This window comes from Castanea sativa, chromosome 2 (genome assembly GCF_040712315.1).
Source record: "Castanea sativa cultivar Marrone di Chiusa Pesio chromosome 2, ASM4071231v1".
NCBI lineage: Eukaryota > Viridiplantae > Streptophyta > Magnoliopsida > Fagales > Fagaceae > Castanea > Castanea sativa.
Window position 1 is genome coordinate 26,269,829 of NC_134014.1, and position 14,568 is coordinate 26,284,396.

Below are 14,568 nucleotides of genomic sequence, written 5' to 3' on the forward strand. Positions count from 1 at the left end.
GTTACGAAGTTCGGTTACGGGAAAAAACATGCAGTTGTGGGAAATGGCAAAATATAGGGATCCCGTGTTCACATGCAATTAGAGTATGTGACTATTTACATATTGATTCGACCACGTATATTCACCCATGTTATGGTTTGAACCATGCCCTTAACACTTATGAGCATGCATTTGTGGTTCCTAAGTCACAGTCATTATGGAGGGATCCCATGGGGCCAAAGTGGTTGCCTAATCCGGCATTGTTGCGGGCCAAAGGTCGACCGGTGAAGTCACGAATAAGAAATGAGATGGATGGAGTGAGGAATAAGGATCAAGAACCGGGATGGCGGAGGGAGGACGCAGATTTGATAGAGAGTCAACCGAATCTCACATGTGGACTGTGTCATGCTTCCGGGCATAACCGCAGAAAATGTCCGCAATCCCGCGGTGCTTCCACAAGCGGCCATGTTCCACACTAGGTAGGTTGGCAAAAATTTATGCATCGGTTAAATAATTGTTGTTCATTCGATGTTTACCTAATGTTTACTATCTTGTCTCCTAACGTAAATACTCTACGTTTTTCAGGCATCCTTCCATGGACGACGTTGTATTGGCTCTATGTGAACTTTTTGATTGTTGTTGAATGTACTTGTAATTCTCTATCCAATGTACCTCTATGAAGATTGTGATTTGAGTAGTATGGTTAGAATTGCAAATTAAGCGTGGTTGGACATGTTTAGAATGGTGATATATTGAGAATGACTTTTGTTGTGATTTGAGTGCATTTACATTGTAAAATGATGCCTGAAACAGAGCATTTTCTGCTGGGAAAAAAAAAATTTGCCCAGTAAAAATCGAGTTTTAGACACTCGAGTTTTGAGACAGGGCATGCCTCTCTACCTCTCTGCCTGAAACAGAGCAGTTGGGGAAAAAAATATTTGCCCAGTGGAACTCGAGTCTCTAAAACTCGAGTTCCTTTGGTTACGAGCTCCTTTAATACTGGAGTTATAATGGAAAATAAAATCGGTCCATTTGGTCTGATTTGGTCTTACTTGGTCTGATTTGGTCTAATTTGGTCTAATTTGGTCTGATTTGTTCTAATTTGGTCTGATTTGGTCTGATTTGGTCTGATTTGGTCTAATTTGGTCTAATTCGGTCTAATTTGGTCTTACTTGGTCTGATTTGGTCTGATTTGGTCTTATTTGGTCTGATTTGGTCTGATTTGGTCTGATTTGGATATTTTGGTCTAATTATTTGGTCTGATTTGGTCTGATTTGGATAATTTGGTCTGATTTGGTCTAATTTGGTCTGATTTGGTCTAATTTGGTCCATTCAGTCCACTTTGTTCCATTTTGGTCAGGAAGATCCATCTTTGTGTACTTACATATATAATTGGAGACAACAAGTTTAGGTTCAGAGCCCTTATTCAAAATCTAAATTTATTAAAACAAATTCTCAAGTTTGGGGGTCAGCTGTCCACCATTGCTACACTGATATTCATAGTGCTACATGTGCTGCTCAATAACTCGGCACTGTTGAACCCTATCTAGTCATATCATTCACACTCACGTCAATACACAGATCTGCATCATTTTGCAATGCACTGTTTTCAAGGATGCAGAAGACCCCTGAAAAGTTTATGATGCATTTAACACAACTCGGTATTGTCTTGTCAAGTTCATGTCAGATGAAACACATGCATGCTAAATACTCTTCACATGAATACTGTTCAGCTGAATAGTCATGGCGGTACACCGCAACTATCGCCGAATAAGAGAATCTCACCGTGACATTGGGAACATTTGAACAAAAAATTCGTGTAGTGGTTTTCCACTCGTATTGACATGACAAGCCCGAATATATTAAATTTTATTATTGAATACACGAGTGGAATGAGGTTATAAATGTACCACAATTCTTTTCTTATTCCTACACCACTAACTTTGTAGGTTGAGTAAGCTATGAGTCGCAACGCCTCAACATCATCTCGTACACGTAGAAACAAGTTTCAATCTACTTCAACAAATGAATCATCACAAGTTCCAGCAGATCAACAACTACAAACATACACAGACCACTATGGAGGGAAATGGGTTGGAAAGAAGAGAGATTTCGTTAATATGCCAATATACACGTACGAGAGTCTTGGAAGCGTTGGCCACATCATGGTCGGCAAACCTACAAAACTAAGTACAGATACCACCGCAATGGAGTTCACCGTAGCAGAACCACCATGGTCAAACCTATACGAGAAGAGGTGTGAGTTGGAGGTGTATTGTCGATGGCACGGGTTACGAGTTCCTAAGGCACGCTCAGCCGAGTTACCTAGAGATGAACCTGCCAACATACTTGCTCGCCTTGAACAAGAGAACAATCAAATGCAAAGGCGGCTAGACCGTTTTCATGCAGTCCAAAAAGCTAGGAAGCATCTAAAGGGGAAGGCGCAAGAGCGAGCCATGAAGTCTATTAATGAAATTACTGCGTTAGATGATGAAAGTGACATTTCAGACTTCTCAGATTCAAGCAATGATGACTTCCAAAAATTTCTACCTACGAACATTCAACGTTGTTGTTGATGTCTACACGTTTTGTGAACCTACTTGTATTAGTGTTGTTGTTGTTGTTGTTGTTGATGTTTACTTGCTCATTTTTTCCCTGCTGTTCGTTGTTGGTATGTTATGAAAAGGTGTACTTGTATTAGTGTTTGCAAGAATTATAAGTGCTTGGTGAAAATTATGGTCTAAACCGCACAACTGTGATGCATCAACACACAAGACGGCCAGCAAAACTTATATTAGATCAGCAACATTCATAGGCATTTTGCACATCTGAGAGAGAAAGGAGAGTTAAAAGAGTAAGGTTAGGGATCACAAAACATAAACTTACAACAATTAACAATTTGATGTGTGTAGTTTTCAGTGTTCTCCTTTTGATCATGTCACAAACTCTGCCTGGAGTTCCAGACACCACCTGATGGCCTAATTCTAGCTTTCTGATATCATCACCCACACTCTTGCCTCCAATGCATGCATGTACTTTAATACTTATGAAATTACCCATTGCCAATATCACCTTCTCTCGTCCGAGATGCCAATTCTCTTGTTGGTGACAAGATCAAGGCCTGAACCCTGTTTAATTTTAGACATTTAAAAAATAATAATAAACCAATATGATCATAAACCAGCTGTAACAGAAAAATGAAACCAAAACATAGAAGCATCCCAATAGCTCCTAGCTATAGAGGTAAGTCATCATGAAACACATGATAATGCTTAGAATGGTCCATTAAGTGATATTTTGTTTACCTCAAGAAGTCACATGTCCTGATCATTAATCGATTAAAATAGTGAAGATTGTAAATCCTTTCCATGGTCTAATCTAAACTTAATGACAGTGCAAATATGGACATTGTTTTTTTCTTATTTCTGTGGGGGTAGCCTGGTTGCTACAGGGACTGAGGGAAGTGTGCAATTTACACGCAAGCTTCTTTGCATTACAGACCTCTTGTATTGAAATTATTTTCCTGAATTCAATCATAGAGACTCTTTCTCTCTCTTGGCTAAAGCAGAGGATGTCTTGATTGAACTTAAATATAGTCCACTAAAATACAACATAATCCAGAAATTATTGCACTCGCATTATAGGCAACAGATGGAATGGGACACTCTGGTCATGTAGGTAATCAATTGTGCAAATGGATCTGAACAAAACTTTTAAAAACCACCACTTTAGAGTTGTAGTTGCATCGATAATTTTCGAGTTCCAAGAACTTGAAATTGTATATGTCAAATTTCTCTTATCGTTTGGCAGCGAATATATGAGATAACTTGCAATTACGAACAAATCCTAATATTAGGCAATGTGATTTCTTAATAAAAAAGAGGAAGAGAACAAAAAAATCAATTTGGTTTGGCTTGTTATTTCTGTCAAGTTTGCTAATCAAACATGATGGTTAAAATTTGCTTTTGAATTTTATTGCCTTGTCAATAGACCTTAAATTGTCAAAAATTTATTATTATTCAGACAAGTGATGAACTTCAAAAATTTTAACATCAATATACAACCATGGTCTCCCTTGAAAAAGTTATATGATTTCACCACTGAGCACAAGCTTTAGAAGAAAGAGCATCTTGTTATTAATTTATTGGACAGTTCACAATAAGTTCTGGAATAGAAACTCTTAAGTATTAACATAAATTATTACACTTTAGAAGTTGGCATTGCCAGATTAGCTGCAGTGCCGCTTTGCAAATCCTTCCATTGCTGAGTGACTGTTTTGATTTGGGTGAAAAAATTAACACCAGCCTTGCCTGAAAATTAAATAATAAAAAAATCAATTAAATACAAGTAACCACTACAGTGAAAGAAAAAAAAAATGTAGTTACAGATCAAAGGAAGGAAGATATTTTACCATAGAAATTGAGATCGCCTGCAAAAGATGCCTTACAACCGCAAATGAGAAGAACGGCAAAGGAACTGGGATAGGAACATTGATGCCAACTCGAGTCAAAACAAAAAAAGTTGAGAATTATGTATTCCACTTAAAGCAATCGGCATGGCAAAACTATAGTTTAAGAAACCAATACAGCCCAACAAAGAATTTATCTAAACTAATGCTAATTCAACCCACATATCTCTCTTCTTTTTTTATTAGTAAGTTATACACACAGTATAGGTTACAAACTACCAAATAAGCTAACTACAGGGTAAATAAGATCCGCTCTTGTATGAAAAATGAGCAACCGAGATGGAAGCACACTTCGGTTTTGATTTTGTTGTGGACGAGCTGGAAGTAAACTACAAAATGTGCCCGGTACATATACAAATCGAATAGTAGATGACGGGAATTGTTTGTAACTACTTACATGATGAGGGAGGCAAGCTAAAAGATTTACAATTAACATAAATTAGAACCCCCCCCGCTCCTTGGACTTACCGCCTATTTTCATTCTCAATGTCCTCTGCAAGTCCTCTCTCCAAAGGCTCGCGATCTACAAAATGAGAAGAGGTATAAGTGATCATATTGAACAGAATCATATGTGATTGTCCATGGCAACAAAATCAACTGAAATGGATCTCCTACCATGGTTATTTTGTTCTTTTTGTTTGGTGTTTCAGCAAAACATTTCATTGATGAAGATTCCACTACGGTTTCACAGAATGAAACAACGGGATCTGCTACCTAGATTTCAATTTAAGCACAAGAAGAAAAGGAATCGGCACGAAGTACACTCCTCAAAACATCAGAACATAAGAATTGATGTTATTGAAGTTAAGAAAGAAACACGAAAAAATAATTACCTTGACTTCTACTTCGAATAGAGCTCCCTAAGGTCCTTCATGATTGAATCCAAGTACAGCTCTCCGGTACCTAAAATAGTGTGCTCACCAGACTCCTCAACTTTGGTAATGGCTAGAGGATAGCTCTTGCTGATCTTCCTAAGACCCTCCACCATTTTAGGCAACTCACTTGGATTCAAAGGCTCGGTAGCTGTTTTCACCACCGGAAGAGTGTTGAACCGGAGAGGCCGGAATATGTAGACATCCTCATAACGTGCAACATCCTCATCACAAAGTGTTGCAGTTTTCATTATGGATGCATCCACACCTTCAATGAGAACCCAAGAACCAGCGAGAGCCTCGGCTATGGGTGTCCTATCTCGAGCTTGATAAACCCATAATTTTGTTACTTCTTTTACTGTCATGTCCTCCTCGTCATCCGGGGAATATCCTTCTCCTAATACTCGTACCGTCCGCCTGTCCTTATCCTACCACTATAAACCGTACCAAACGCATCAAAGACACTACAGTCCGACTTGGGATACAGCTTGGTCACATTGACCATCCTGCCGTACCACTTGCGAAACAAACATTTCCAGCAGCTGGATCTATAACTGGGACATTCCCGGCGTTAGAAGCAGCAGCATCTATGTTGGTATTAATGACTTCCAGAGTATGCCTTAGCTTATGGTAAGCATCCTTTGGGGGCAGCTTAGGTTCTCGTTATCACCGTCAACCTAGAACAAATTTTTTGATGTAAGAACTCAAAGGAGTAATGGAAGTTCATTACTCAATTATAAAATGACTAATACACAACAGATAGGCACTCAAAGAGAGAGGGAGCGAGAGAGTTACCTTGTTGATTACAACTACAATAGGTAGGCGATCTTGGATTGCATGGCGTATAGCCCTCTCTGTATTTACCTGTATATCACATAATATTATTAAGCACATTTAAATACCTTAAATACTGAGGCAGCCTGGCTCCAAGATGGTAAAACATTAAACTCGGTTATATTTGAACAGTGTTACCTTCACCTCTCCATGCTGCATCACATCCTCTAGCTGCAGCAGTTGCAGCACGCATTTCCTGGAAATGGATTGCTAGATACTAAAAACTTCTGTAAATTTATAGATAAGAACTCAAGATAAAAATTCTAAAAAAATGTTTCATTGTATCACATAAAAGGAACCAAAATAGTCTTTGCCAGATTATAATAAGACTGGCTTTATACTACTATATTAGATTCTAATATTTAAAGGAAATGTTAATGTGATGTATCATTACCCTAGCATCCACTTCATCTGAAGTTTCTTGAACAAAGGGGTGCTCAAGAAGAGTGGGCCAAGTTAGTCGGTTTTGTGGTACCTGTTTTTCATGAATTGAAAAATCATCTTAGAACTTTGACATCAATGGGAGTTAAAAACTATTAATCAAGAGTTCATTCACTTGAACCATAAAACAACCTTATTAAGCAAACCCCTCAAAAAGCTTTTGAAATTTTGACTCATATTGTCTGGATATTTAACTGGATCCTGGAATACGGCATTGAACATTAGCTTGTACCTTTATACAGCATAACAAATCTAAACTAACAACAAACTCACATGATGTTTGAGCAAATGTACCTTAACAATATGCCGGATGAGTGCATAAACGAATTTGTATAAAATGGGGGCTGTCCAACAAACAATTCGTACCCGTAGTGTCCATGACAAAATAGTTTCAATTCAAGAAGAACATGAAGGGAAAAGGAAGAGATAATGCTATAAATACCGAAGCAGTAATTGTTAAATTTGAGATTAGTCAATGTTATACTTATTTTTTATTTTTCCGGAAAGGCAACATGCTCTTTTATAGAGCAATATAAATTTTCTATATTCAAATAAGTCAATAATAGGGATTTTCACATAAGATCTATAATCAAGATGAAATTCCAAATGAATCGAGATAATAATAATAATAATAATAATAATTACCGCCAAAGAATGAAATTTAAGGATGTCTATAAAAGGAAGACTTCAAAGTATGCTAGAGTAAAAGTAAACAATGGGCTTGGGGAACACAAAACTACTCTACGTGGACTTTGCAACGACATCAATGTCTAAGCAAAAAACTATCAACAAATGTCCTTCTACAGCATTGGAACAATCCACCATGCAACTTAAAATAGATTATTCCCAATTCAGCACTTAAATTTATAATGACCATTCTTTCCTTTCTTTTCTTTTTTTTAATAGGTAATAAGAATAATATTAATCAAGATGAAAAAAAGAAGAAAGCAAATACAAGGTGTTCATGATGGTGAACACAAGAAAAAGCAACAAACAATAACAAGGAAGAAAACTTAAGGTGCAATTCTAAGAGAAGAAAGAAACTCAATGATAGAAGAACAATTCAAGGAGCCCCAACACCTAGACCAATCAAAAAGAGTCTTTTCGCATAGAGCTTGTAACTGAACCAGTGAATGAGGATCCTAAAGAATGAGCAAATTAGACACTATAAAGCTTCTGATTGCAATTCTTCAATTTCTTAGCCAAAATATTCTGTTTTGAATAAAATTTTCCTATCATTAAATAGAGTAAAGAGGCTCTCTTTGGCAGGCAAAAGAAGAAAGTGGTGTCATTAGTCTCTATTTGCAGTCCACGCATTAAGGTCTACAATTTCGTATCCACAACCAAAGCCTATGCCTGGACGGAAAGTAATAAATTTAATGAAAAGAAATGTTGAGTATCTTATGAAGATTGAACAATCCAGAATTTAATATGTTACATATTTATTAGTTATTGGACTAAAATTCATATTTTAAAGAAAAAAACAAAAGGAAAAAAATAGGGTGTCATGCAAAATCCCCTAAATAATAAATCAACATAAAGTTTAAATTTGAAAATATGATGAAAGCCGACAAGGGACTCATTTGGTCACCTTGTTCCATGTTATAGGTGTTTACTTGAACCCTACTTATCAAAAAAAAAAAAGGTGTTTACTTGAGCCCAAAGCCCGTGTGTGATTAAATGTGTTTCCTTTTGGTCAATGCAACACAAAACAAGGGTGCTTCATACCCCTTTTCCAGCCCAAGTGCAACTAAATGAGTCAAAACTCGAAGTAAACTAAAATAAAGAATAGAATGCAAGCAATCAATCAAATTAGAAATTCCAAAGTACAATCAATGAGATTTAACATACAGAATAACTCCAAGGGACCATAAATCAGCCGTGTGGTTGTAAGGCTGTTCCCGTACCAGTTCCGGAGCCATATACAGTGGAGTGCCTGAATAATATAGATAGAAGTTGTATTAGAACGCCTTAATTCCTCAAGGATATCATAGCATCTCAATAAAAGTTCACAAAATAGAAAGGTAACCAGAAATTTAATGCGAAGATTGGACAAACCTTTTATGGATCTCAAAACAACAGTATTCGTGGACATTGCACGTGCAAACCCAAAATCACAAAGCAGAGATAAATGAAAAATTTATAAGCCATGAACAACCACAAGAAATTACAAGAATTAAACATTTAATACAAAGCAGGACACGATATCAAATCATCAGACCAAATCTTTGGTGAAAGAATCAATATGTAATAACAGTCTCAAGAGAGTAAAGAGATAAAACCAATGAAAAATAATAGCCTACAAATAGACATAGCAATATCCCACCCCATGGATGGAAAGAACCAACAAATTAGTACATAGGTAATCAAATCCAAGATATTTTTCATTTATTGGCAAGTTACACGTGCAGCCTCTAAGTTTTGACAATACCTAGATATTAGTATAATACAATTCAAGTATCGTGCAAAAGCTACAGAAAAAAAATAGCAATGTAATTGGAGTATTGGACCAGAAGAAAAAAAATACATACAATCAATTAGTTAAATTTTGATTTAGTGAAGCCAATCCAAACAAATAACACAGAGACCTGATGGTAATTTATTCAGTTAAACCTAGTAAGGTTCTCTAAATTCAAAAAATAGACAATATTTGAAAATTTTAAACAGATTATAAACCTTCTAAACATTGTTTTTCAATAATCAACCTTCTATGCATTCAGTTAACAGATTTAATAAATAGATGCTCTTAAACATGTAGTGATGTTATCTCGACCGCTCAACCTTAACCACGTACCCAAAGCACCAATGAGAATGTTTTGTGGCTTCATATCACGATGGATGATACGGTTTGAGTGCAAGTAGTGCAACGCTCTCACCTGTAAATTCCACAAAATAAAGTTTCAATTGAAATAAGAAATACCCAAGTTGAACATAATAGTAAACCAAAGACTGGAAAAGAAAACAATCAATTAAGTCAGATGCAATAATCATGGGATCAAATTACCAACTGCTTTGCAATTGCTTGGACTTGTTCTTCTGGAAGGCACTTATCATCCTCAAGAATCTCAAATAGTTCACCCTGCATGAAAATCCAACGGCAACTCATGAATCTCAACATGCTCCACAATGTGTCTATATATATTTCCAAGATCATTTAATAGTTACATTAATATAAAGAATGAATTTTTGTTTTTGAGAGATCAAGAAGGATATGGTTACTTGTGCAAATTCTGTGACAATAAAGGACATTTAAATACCTTAAATAGTTACTGGTTACTTGTCCACTTAAGAATGCTTTTAAAACATTCGAATCCTAATCACTCTTCTTTTGGGCTAACTTACATAGTTACTCCCATAATGACAAGTAAAAAAAAGAAAGTGTTAAATGTAAGTAACAAGTAAAAACTCACCTTTCCCAGACTTGCCTACAATGGAAGCAACAAGAACAACCTATATCACAGATAAAAGGTGATTTAGAAGCACTATCACAAACAATTCAACAAGTAAAGAAATCAAAAAATTCCTAAAAAGCATGTGGCAAAAATGAATTAAAAAGCAACCAAGCTTGGAATTAAATTTTACTGTAACTCATTGCCTCACATTATCCACATCCACATCCACCACATTGCAGGTATTGCTTCTTTTTCAAGATTCACCAATTTTGCGTTTTTTAACCCTTATGTAATGTTTGGGCGCGGGGGGAGGAGGCTGTGGGGGCATCATCCTTAGGCTCATCATCGTGCTGCAAAGACATTAGATGCATACAATCAATATTCGGTGTAATGATAAGAATAAAGTGAACCACAAGATATATCATTACATTGTTGGTAATGTTATCATACCATAGAGCCGCCTTTGTGTCCTATTTTGTGTCCACCCGCCCCACAAGTGGGTGCTCTTCTAGTACGTTGTGGTCTACCTCGTGGGGGTGAGGGCTGCCGAGGGGGATGCTCGTCCGGTACATCGTTGTCAATCCCAACCGGAGGCCCTAAAGGGTCGGATGAGGAAGAGGTAGGTGGGTAATGATGCTCGTATAGCTAGGAGTGGGGATCATTGTCATGGGCAAAGTGGGTGCATTGGAGCTGGTGGGTGGGTATGAGGGTGTCTCGTGGTGCGTAGGAGGGGTCATATGAAAATCAAAACCAAGATCAAAACTAGGCTGCGAAGGAGGGGTGGGTGAAGGGACCTCGAGCCGAGGAGATGCATCCGGGATGGGTGGAGGAACCTCGTGTGGAGGAGATGCGTGTGGGATGGGTGCAGGTACCTCGGGACTAGTTACAACCCGAGGGGTTGTTGCACGCCGACCACGGCCCCTACTCCGCACTTGTGCTTGGGCTTGCCGTAGCAGCCGACCACGGCCCCTAGCCGCACTTGTGCTTGGGCTTGCAAGCACCTTGACCACGGGTCGATGTACTTCGGGGTGCCGGGTTTGTGCTTGGGGTTGCAATAGCCGTTGACTCGCCTCATGCCCATTGTTTGCCTCGCCCATTTGCCGCAAGACCACCACCAAGCCCAGCCCACATTATTTAGGACACGTCGGACATGGTTGTGTGCTCGGCCGCCTACAGAAGCATCTCCAACAGTGCTAAATGACTTTCAATCTAAAACGGAGAAAGAACCAGTACAATCAGATTTGATCAACTCAAATACTCAACTAAGAACAAAAAGTGTTATTAGAAAACTATATGTAATAAAAAGTCATTTTAATTGGAGGTCAGTCAGATCAAACCAGATTTATTTGAAAAAAGAAATCAATTGATTCTACGTTCCTACATGTACTGAAGAAAAAACAAAGTAGGCAATAAAATCTAATTTAACACATTACCGTTATATCTAATTTAGCGCTGTTGCGGTCGACATACTTTCGAGTGACCGAACGGTACCAGCGGTAATAATCATGATTGCGAGGCATCTCACCAATCTGAGGAGGTGCATGGCAAACTCGTTGTTGTCTTGTATCCCATGTAAGGATATACGGTCCATGCTCCTCCCTCCAATTCTTTTCCACCTTCCCACGTAAGTCTATTCTATGCAGTCTATCATCGTACACAACATGGTCGGGCCGCTCTTGCGCCAACCCAAACTGTCGAAGGACACGATCTGGGTGGTGTGTCTCTACTATGCAAAAACACACCAGTGGCACCCTTGCCGTCCACGTATCCCTCCTCGCGACGCGAAGTCGTGAAGGTGGCCGAAGTCCGCCTCATATGGCTGCCATATAATCTACAAGAGAAACAAAATACAATTATCATAGCATCTTAAAATGTGAAACAAAGGAGAATACATAGATAAAAGGAAAAACAAAAATTAAAATAGAAGATATGTTAAAGCAATGATTTCAACATATTCTTAAGGAAAATTAACATAACGTCTACGTAAATTTTGTATACTATTACCTGGTCCGGCTGCATTCTAACTAATTGCTCACGATAATGGATCAACGCCGTGCCGGATGGCCTACTCTTCGGGCTTGGCACCCGCACCCACCTACACTTACGATCGAATAACAAAAGATATTACCACTTAGTTACTAAGAATAGTACATTGCATAACACACACTAAGTATCAGGAAAATACTTACTTAAATGCAAGTGGAGCTTTTGGCCATGGGCCATAATCGCATCCAGGTGGAGGCTCTATCCTCGGGCACAAGAATGGCAACCTCGCCCATGCCCAATACCGAACCAATTGCAACGCCCCACCAATCTGCGATGCCTCTTTATCACTTGCCCGGCACAACTCCCTATACAACCATGCCGTGCAACCACTACCCCAACTATACTTTGGCGGATCATGAAGGTTCCGCAGGAACTCCAAGAACATCGATGCACCCTATCTCCCGACTTGTCCATGAAAATCTTATCCCCTAGTAGCGCTAAAATATAGCACCGGGCATACCGATGTACTTGCTCCTCCGTTGCATCATGAGGCGGTGGCTCGCAATGCGCTCAACAAGGCGACTAATGAGAATTCTTTGCCCCACCAAAGTTTTGTTGTCATTCTCCGGAACGCCAAAACCAAGCAACTCCACGCACGCTTGCCTCCAATTCCCATCCACCACGTAGTCGGCCCAACCAAGACCTCACCGTCTATAGGAAGTCCAAAAATGACCTCCACATCTTCTAGGGTGATTGACATCTCACCATGTGGAAGATGGAACGTATGAGTCTCCGGCCGCCATCGCTCAACTAGGGCCGATATTAGGCACTGATCTATCTCTCTCGGAAGGGACCCTAAACAATCCTTCTAACCCCACCAACTTGATAATATCAATCACCCGATTATCTTGCATCGTTATCTTTGCCATCTCCTTAGCGCGACCACGGCATGTAAGTGAGCCCGAGTCCCGTAAAATGGATAAAAATTATAGCGGTCGTTAGAATTAGATATACAACTTTCAAAGAACTTGCTAAAAGTCAAAGACAACGTAAAAATTAAAGCAGCTTGTTAAAACTAGATATTTCACCTCGCCATTCCAAATGTCCTCTCGATCGATGATTTCGTTGTCGCGTCAACAATGAAGGATCTTCTCGGACCAGGGCGCACAATCTCTCGGCTCCTCATCGATCCTGTGCTCCATACCGCAAAGAGTGCAACAATATTCCACAGAATTAAGTCTTCATAAATAACTCTAAGGTAACATTATTTGATGCCTCCTACAATAATTAAAAAGATACTAAGATGCTTCAAGTGATTGAATTCTAATGGTAATAAGTTATTTGAAGTGGGTGTCCAAAGTATGATAATTAGGTGGAATATTGTGATCTTAAGCGAGAGAAGCTTGTCTAGTGCCGACCAAAAACCACTTTCTATCCCCCGAAACATTTTTAATAAAAGGCATTCCAAGTAAAATAGTATTTTAACGGTATGTAAATATTGTCAGCTCATGACCCATTTTCCAAACAAATCAGACCACCATCAAATTCTACATAATAAGCTTCTCATACTTACTAAGGGAAATGGGGACGGTAGGAGGACGGATGGTCATAAGGTGCACATGTAGTGTATATCACTCGCCTAGTTACTAAAGGGAAAGAGAAACAAAACACTAACCGTAAATTCTCGTGACAGTCAAAGTGATGCTAATGAGTGAATCTATCTACTAATAGACATGGCAAAACAAATTTCCAGATCGACAAGAAATTTTTTTAGGGAAGCAATAAATCCGCTTACTACTTATATCAACCTACTTGGGTAGTAATGTGGAGTGAGACCACATGGTGCGTAGTGAAACTGCTTCATATCGAATAAAGCTTGACATTAAAGTGATTTGTCCAAGTGAATCTTTAAGCCATGATTATTTGATGGCTGAAACTAAAGTTTCAAAGAACAATTTAATGTCAATCGAGTTTGAAAAATGGTAGCCTTTACCGGGATCTAATTCTAAACTCGGTCTAAACCAACACATACCGCATAAATGTGAACAAATTTGGCGCTTGAACCGACAAATCTAACCAATTTTTTACATTTACTTTTTCATTAGCTAATGAACTAGTTCGTCCCCAAACCAATGACCTACATAGCAAGTATGAATATTGCTACTACACTTCCCCGCAAAATAAGATACTCAAAAACCCAAAATTTATCTCACTAAGGTATTTCTTTTAAGGATATAGAATCTTCAACCAAAAACTACAAACAATGACTTCAAAAAAATTGCGGGGCCTCTTAAAACTAGACCTAATTTCTCACACCTATTAATTCAAATATAAATCCGATCAAGATTGGTAGGAAGACTAAATTGTGACTGTCCCTTATGACAAGGTTATGACAGTGGTTATTAATAAGAAATAAATTATTAGTGGAAAAATGTTAATAGCTTTAAATAAAGGGATGTTCACATTGTGATCGATGTAAATTAGCAGCAGATCTAACCCAATTGTAGTCGAATTAAAAATAATATTACATGGTTTAGGGTGTTTAGCCGTGTAGTAATTGTATATTTCATTATGTTTTTCGTACATCTTATTGCCG

At 38.3% G+C, this 14,568-nt stretch overlaps 1 long non-coding RNA gene across 1 annotated transcript; it reads right to left on the minus strand.

The window, feature by feature from the left end:
* Positions 1-6,287: 6,287 nt before the first annotated feature.
* Positions 6,288-6,797, minus strand: LOC142624273 (uncharacterized). Its single transcript, XR_012842303.1, has 3 exons — positions 6,727-6,797; positions 6,548-6,628; positions 6,288-6,349 (listed from the first exon to the last, which is right to left on the minus strand). It is a non-coding gene; the product is annotated as an uncharacterized LOC142624273 (long non-coding RNA).
* Positions 6,798-14,568: the final 7,771 nt, after the last annotated feature.